The sequence below is a fragment of the Chenopodium quinoa genome, unplaced genomic scaffold, assembly GCF_001683475.1.
Source record: "Chenopodium quinoa cultivar QQ74 unplaced genomic scaffold, ASM168347v1, whole genome shotgun sequence".
Lineage (NCBI taxonomy): Eukaryota > Viridiplantae > Streptophyta > Magnoliopsida > Caryophyllales > Amaranthaceae > Chenopodium > Chenopodium quinoa.
This window is the reverse complement of record NW_018743814.1, coordinates 934,968-941,303: the sequence shown is the minus strand read 5'-3', so window position 1 is coordinate 941,303 and position 6,336 is coordinate 934,968.

Sequence of the window (6,336 nt, the reverse complement as noted above, 5' to 3'; positions counted from 1 at the left end):
TAAAATATTCCCTACATTAGGTAAGATGATAAAGCAACCATTCTCCAAGTTAGGAGAAAGAGCAGGTGCCTTATTAGGTGTAATGAGCTCCGCCACAAGAAACGGACATCGATATTTCATCACATTCACAGACGATTATAGTAGATATGGCTATGTCTACCTAATGTCGCACAAATCTGAATCATTTGACAAGTTCAAAGAATTTCAGAGTGAAGTGGAAAATCAGCTTGGCAAGAAAATCTAAGCCCTTCGATCGGATTGAGGTGGTGAATACTTGAGCCAAGAATTCGATGACCATCTGAAAGATCATGGTATACTTTCAGAGCTGAAACCTCCAGGAACTCCACAATGGAATGGAGTATCCGAACGAAGAAATCAAACCTTGTTAGACATGGTACGATCAACCATGGGTCTTAGTAATCTTCCTATCTTTTTCTGGAGACACGCACTTTTAACTGCGACACTAACATTGAACCGTGCTCCATCGAAAGCTGTAGAAAAGACTCCATACGAGTTATGGACGAACAAAACTCCTAGGTTGAATTTTCTAAAGATATGGGGATGCGAAGCATATGTCAAGAAATTGATTTCTGACAAACTTCATCCCAAATCTGATAAGGTTTACTTTGTGGGCTACCCAAAAGAAACCAATGGGTATTACTTCTACAACAAATCGGAGAAAAAAGTGTTTCCTGCTTGCGATGGTGTCTTTTTAGAGAAGGAGCACCTTTCCAAAATGACAAGTGGGAGGAAAATCGAACTCAACGAAGTTCGTGAGGATGAGCAACAAAATCAAAATGACAGTCAAAGTGCTCAAACAGCAGCTGTTGACGAAGGTCAAAGTGATCAAAATATGCAAAGTCTAATCGACAATGAAAATGCTCAATCCAATACCCTACGTAGGTCTTAGAGGCTGCGATCTAAACTTGATAGATATCTTGGATTGTTTTTAACCGAGAATCGGGACATCCTAATCATGGATGGAGATGAACCGGCAACCTACAAGCAAGCGATGGCAAGCATCGACTCTCCTAAATGGCAAGAGGCCATGAGATCTGAAATGGATTCCATGTTTGATAATCAAGTCTGGGACTTGGTTGACTTACCCGAAGGGTAAACATCTATCGGATGTAAGTGGATTTTCAAGTTGAAAACCGACAAAGATGGGGAATGTGTTCATTTACAAAGATTGATTGGTAGCAAAAGGTTATTGACAAGTTCATGGTATTGATTACGATTAAACCTTTTCTCCAGTCGCAATGCTTAAATTCGTTCGGATCCTCCTAGTGATTGATGCATATTATAATTATGACATATGGTAGATGGACATTAAAACCGCCTTTTTAAATGGTATTTTGGAAAAAACTGTGTATATGACACAATCTGAAGGTTTTGTCGACTAAAACAACGCTTGAAAGGTATGCAAGCTTAAGAAATCCATTTATGGATTAAAGCAAGCAAGCAGAAATTAGAATCTGCGATTTGATGAAGCCATTAGTAAGTAGGTTTTCTCAAGAATCTAGATGAGTCTTGTGTTTACAGGAAGGTCAGTGGGAGTGACGTGGCCTTCCTAGTCTTATATGTCGATGACATTTTCCTCATTAGAAACAACATTCCATTGTTAGAGTCTGTAAAGGCTTGGCTCGAAAAATGTTTTTTAATGAAAGACTTGGGAGAGACTCAATACATACTTGGCATAAAGATCTATAGGGATAGATAAAAAAGGAGGATAGGATTGAGTCAAAGTACTTATATTGATAAGGTACTAGATCGATTCTGCATGGAAGGAGCCAAGAGAGGCCACCTACCCATGTTGCATGGCATAACCCTAAGCAAGAAGTAGTGTCCAAAGACACCTGATGAGCGAGAAAGGGAATCAGATTCCATATGATTCGCTTATTGGATCGATCATGTATGCCATGATATGTACGAGGCCGATACCAATCAGATCTAGGAGAGGCGCATTGGACTACGGCCAAGAATATCCTAAAGTACCTGAAAAGGAACAAGGATAAATTCCTGGTCTATGGTGGTAGAGATTAATTAGTTATTGAGGGTTATATTGACCCAAGCTTCTAGACAAACATAGATGACTTCAAGTCACAATCTGGGTACATATTCTGTCTCAATGGAGGAGCGTTTATTTGTAAGAGTGCTAAGTAAAGCACAACTGCAGATTCTATAACTGAAGCCGAATACTTGGCAGCATCCGAGGCAGCTAAGGAGGCAGTTTGGATTCGCAAGTTCATTGGTGAACTTGGTGTTGTACCTGTAGACACCCATTTGTGTCTCCCCTAAACTAAACCCAGTGATGAGTACCTTTCACGTCGAATCATAATTGAATGAAGTGAAAGTGTGGAAAGTCTAGTGTTGCGGTTAGTTTTAATTTCTTTTCTTTCTCTCTATTTTTGAAAAACTAAATTATGAAAACAGCCAATCCAGTTTAGTTTGTTCCATGGAAAATGTCCAATAATGGTGTAGTTGGATTGGGTTCAAAAAAAACTTTCCGATGACATATTATAACCCCAATTCCGATGAATAATGAGGAAGTTATGGCCAAATTACTAAACTGGGCCCAGTTTGATTGTAATATGCAGCCCAATGATCTAGAGGAGGGCCTATTATGGTTTATCATTCCTAATGCAATTAGGATTGATTATAGTCTTCAAGAATCTTCTAGAAAATTCTTATGAATCCTAATTTAATAAGCATTGATAAATTGACTTTAATTGACTTTTAAGAGTTTTAATTGGAATAAAAGAAGTGTTTTTAAGGAAAATACAGTTCTGCCCCCTCGTACGCTTAAATTTTATCAAAATAAGAAAACGCGTGGAAAACTGATTTGCAGCGCCATACAATAGCTCCGTCGCCTGGCGACAGACTTGGCGTTTGGCGACCGACCCAATGTCTGGTGACAACCGTTTCGTCTGGCAACACGCACGTGTTTGGCGCTGCAGTCGTGTTTTAATCTTTTCGAAACTCTGATTCGTTTTTTTATCATATCCGACTGATTTTCATTATAAATAGCGTCCTTAGACCTCCGTTTTTAATCAACAATTATCAATTCTAATCAATTCTCTCTATTAATTCTTAAGATTTTTCTCTAGTCACCAACTCTCATCAAGAAAATCTTGATATTCTCTCCCTCTTTTCTAAACTAGCTTTTCTCAAATACAAAATTCCGCATTCACAAGATCTAGACACACCTAGCCAAGTTCGAAGTTGCCTTCGCCCTAGACGTGAAAGGTTTAATTTCTGAGGGTTTGGTCCCAAATCTCTCTTTCAATTATTTAATTTAATTGTTGGCTTTAATATTTTCCTTGAAATTACTAACGTGTGTATTTTGTTATTAGAAAGATATAAGAGGCATCCAAGTAAGTGCTTTAACTATTTTTGTTGTTATTATGATATAAAAATCATATCTAGGTTGTTCATATGATTCCTAATGTCATGTTAGGGTGTTTTGATCTTCCTAGTATCATGTTTAGGGAAAAGGTTATAATTTCAAATATGCGTATTATGATTTCTATGATGCTTCCTATTTTCTTTCCTAATATCATGTTAGTATCATGTTAGGGTTAAAGCTTTGATTTTTATATGTTTAGTGACATGCTACGGTTTGTTTATTAATCTTGTTAGTATCATGCCTAGGATCTTGCTATTATTATGCTTTCACATGATTTTTTTTATTATTATTCTGATTGTTATTATTATTATTATTATTATTATTATGTTGCTTGATTATATTTATTGTTATTGCTTGATCACGCCTTTTATGCATGTTTAAAGGGAATTTGTACTTGTAATCACGCTTAATAAGATAATTAATAATCTTGTTTAAGGTAAATTTGATTATAATTCAAGTGGTCGCCAATAATAGTTTTATTTGTGCATTCATATTCAACCAACATAGATTAAAAAGTTCTAGGGTAAACCTTATGACTGCATGTTAGTCAGAAAGTGCACATGAATACGAGAAGAATAAAGTAGAGGTCTATTATTAGGGCAGGTTCAATCTCTTTTAGGTTGGATTTGTACCTTCATCCCCGAACTTCCAATCATGATTCCAGACCTATTGGAGTTAATGATCTCCTAGATCGTTAAGGGGTGTAACCTTCACCCTGTGAACGGTTTAATTTACAAGTTCCTAAAACTTGTTGGCGACTCTATTGATCTAGCTTCTTTCCCTTTGGACGCCACCATACTAGTGTATGATCACAGTGGGGTTCAAGTTTGGGGTAATGCTTGAAATATTGCCTACAGTTTTTGGCGACTCCACTAGGGAAGAATTCTATTTTAGTTCCTAATATTTATTTTGGCAATTATTTATAATGAGTGGATGAGACTCGAAAAGTTCTAAGTATTTCATGTGCGTAATTTTGATTAACATTATTGTCATATGCATAAAAAAGATCTCATTGGAAAGACCATCCGTAATGAGTTAAAACATAGGTTTTTACATGTAGGAAATTTGAGGAATATCTTTCACAACTAGGATCGAAATAATGCTGCGCGAAACTGGAAAATTTTATCGAGCACAGAAAGCTGTTGAGGCATCTAGGAACTGGCGGCCAGAAAACAAAGTCTGTCGCCAATGATATGACTACATCGCCAATTAACACTTCTATCGCCAGGTGACAGAGCCATATTGCGGAGATGGCCTCTGTTCTCTGGCGCCAAGTTCATCCAATACTGAGCCAGAAATACGCGTTCTAATTTTGACCAGTTTTTAGCACTGTTTGCTCGATTCTAAGATACTTCCTGATTGGGTTTTTCTCACTTTTCTGAAACCCATATGTGTTCTACATATGGACATAACCCTATGGGAATTCATGCTCCATCTACCTGATTGAATGCTCTGTGCAACAAAGGGTACATCCGAGAATGTTGAATTCACCAAACCATGGAAGCGAGTTTTTAACTCGTGGTGTCCCATCCACTCGCTCCAACCCTTCAAAAGGTAAGGCTTCTGCGCGGTGCATCCAGAAAATTAACCATGGACCCTCTATGACTAACCTATATCCCGAACTTTAGAGAACTAGAGCCATGGTTAAATTGCAAACTCATTGCATCATATTGTGCCTACTTGCCTAATTGTATATTATTTGTTGTGCATACTCTATGCTTTTTTCCTAACCGTTTGTTGGCTTGTGTTTAACACTAAATAAATTAATTAATGGCTAAAAGGACTTTTCTTAATTAATTAATTAATTAATTTGAGTAATTAAAGTTTAATAATTTAATCAGAATTGATTTAGTACGACTTTAGGCATGTCCCGTAGAGTAAAAATACTGAAAGCAGTCCCAGATCAACGCTCTAGTAATGGCACCACGATTTGGGCTGCAGCGCCACATTATGCTGTGCAACGCCTAGCGACATCTCTGTCGTCTGGCGCTGCACTACAGAGTGCGGCGGCAGTCCTGTTGCATTAGCGACAGTTCAGCATTTTACTCGAGTCATCACGACGAGTCTAATTAAACAGTTCGCTAATCAGTTCGATTATTTTGTTAATAACAGTACCTTTGTTAAGTCCTTAATTGAGTCTAGTCACATAGTCTAGCCACATGGTCTTATACAAGAGTCTTAACATGCCACCTACACTCACTACACTTACTAGTCTTAGCACGTACTTTGAGTATATGTCACCATGACCATGTCTTAGGTTCATACATGAGTCGGTTTTTTCCGTCATTTGAGTTGAGGGTACATTCTATTCCTAATTTTTCATATCTCTCCATCTACATCATCTTTCCATTCGCTACATGCTTTCTCCATATCACAACCTTTATTCTTCCTACCTTCTTCCATCCATGCATGTTGAATTGAGTTTGAGTCATGTGATTGACAAAAAAAATAAAAATAAAAAATAAGAAATGAGGGTAATGATGAATAAACTACACAACGCAAGCTTCTCACCAAGATTTCATGCTTTCTTCTATTTTTTTTTCAAACCCTTTCCCCAATAAGTCTAGCATAGGAACCCTTCATCCTCCTTGAATTTATTTCTTAGAGTTTGATTTTTACACTTCAGTTTTTAAATAAATGAGCATTTATTTCCTTATGTATGATCATAGCATTGCAAAAAAAAAAAAAAAAAAAAAAAAAAAAAAAAAAAAACATGTCAAACTAAGCACAAGGTATGCCAATGATTTGAGACACCCCTTCATAGCCACAACATATCACCTTTCACCCTTCAAATATGCAATCCTTTTTTTGATAAACCACTTTGAGCCTCGTCTAACGATAGATCTTTCATTTTTCAACCCATATACCTAACCTTGGGATGGGATGGTGTGCAACTTATGCAATTTTCAATTTTAAAAATCTTGAGTGAC